Genomic DNA, 1,292 nt, shown 5'->3' on the forward strand with positions numbered 1-1,292 from the left:
TCGGCTGGCCTGGGAACGCCTTGGTGTTCCCCTGGATAAGCTGGAGGAGGTGGCTGGGGAGAGGGAGGTCTGGGCTTCTCTGCTTAGGCTGCTGCCCCCGCGACCCGGCCTCGGATAAAGCGGATGAAGATGGATGGATGGATGGATGTTTTAGTTGGCTCCGAGTGTTTGGTATGACCATCCTAAATATGAATACCTGGAAGAATCACATTACACACCTGCATGTCCACTCTCCACTGTCTCCATTCTCTCAAACTTACTGTCATAGCTCAGAGGCCCGTGACATGGAATGGACTCAGGCGCAGAACCAAAGACCGGAAGCTCGAAGTGATTTGCGAAAACAAAAACTTTTATTTACACGTGTTCCTAACATAAATATTTAAGACAGAAAACAAGATTAAACTTAGTGCAAAAGCGTGGTGTCTGTGAGGTGCGGGGCTAGGGCAAGCATGGAACAGTCAGGTCACTAAACTGCTGAAACTGGAGTGGGGCTGGTGGAAGCTGTGGCAGACCAGGGCACTGAAACGTAGGAGAGGAAAATCAGAACAGTCCAAGGTGTTGTGAGTGTTTCACCATTTGACAAGCTGGGATGGCTTACGTGTTCGCAGGCGGGGATTAGCTGAAGGTGGAGGCGAGGCGAGGTCCAGGCGAGTGCTGAGTCCAATACAGGTATGCAGGGAGGCAGGCAGGTGTGAATGGCAGTTTGTCTGAAAAGGATTAAGCAGCAGCTGACCGGAATCCAGGAACGAGGCTATGGCAGGTTTTGGAATGATGAGTCCAGGTACCGACTAGGAGACAGGAAGAGAGGGGTGAGTAATGCACACTGAAAAATACACAGGAACATAAGGCTGTGAACTAACTGAGGTTAGCAGACGATCTGGCGAACACTCATAGTGTGCGCTGCTCCTAAATACTGCCAGAATAATTGCCTGCAGCTGAGGAACGGGGAGGGGCAGGAAGGGCTCCACCCAGAGGAGGAGAGCTGATGCTGAGGAAAGTTACTCAGGCCCGCCCAGACCATGACACTTGCTGCCGTCCCTGGACCTAACACCATTCAACTCTAAGTACGACTGTTTCCAGTTCTCATGATTTGCTCCACAACCCACTGGTTCCTTGATAGTAAATACCGTCTCCATCTCTCTTGCTCTACTGAGTATCTGTGAATGTGCCATAAGAGGCCCTTGGCCCCACTTTCCCAAACATTACATTTTCATTTATACCCTTGTACTTGTCTTTAAATAAACAAGCTAAGCACGAATCCACTTGCCTGAGTCTGCTTCTCGGGTCCATAT

The 1,292-nt window shown here is 50.2% G+C and overlaps 1 long non-coding RNA gene across 1 annotated transcript; it reads right to left on the reverse strand.

Moving 5' to 3' along the window:
• Positions 1–328: 328 nt before the first annotated feature.
• On the reverse strand, positions 329–1,002 carry LOC106098803 (uncharacterized). Its single transcript, XR_001225121.3, has 3 exons — positions 861–1,002; positions 599–788; positions 329–519 (listed from the first exon to the last, which is right to left on the reverse strand). It is a non-coding gene; the product is annotated as an uncharacterized LOC106098803 (long non-coding RNA).
• Between the last annotated feature and the right edge of the window lie 290 nt (positions 1,003–1,292).

This window comes from Oreochromis niloticus, linkage group LG15, assembly GCF_001858045.2.
Source record: "Oreochromis niloticus isolate F11D_XX linkage group LG15, O_niloticus_UMD_NMBU, whole genome shotgun sequence".
Taxonomy (NCBI): domain Eukaryota; kingdom Metazoa; phylum Chordata; class Actinopteri; order Cichliformes; family Cichlidae; genus Oreochromis; species Oreochromis niloticus.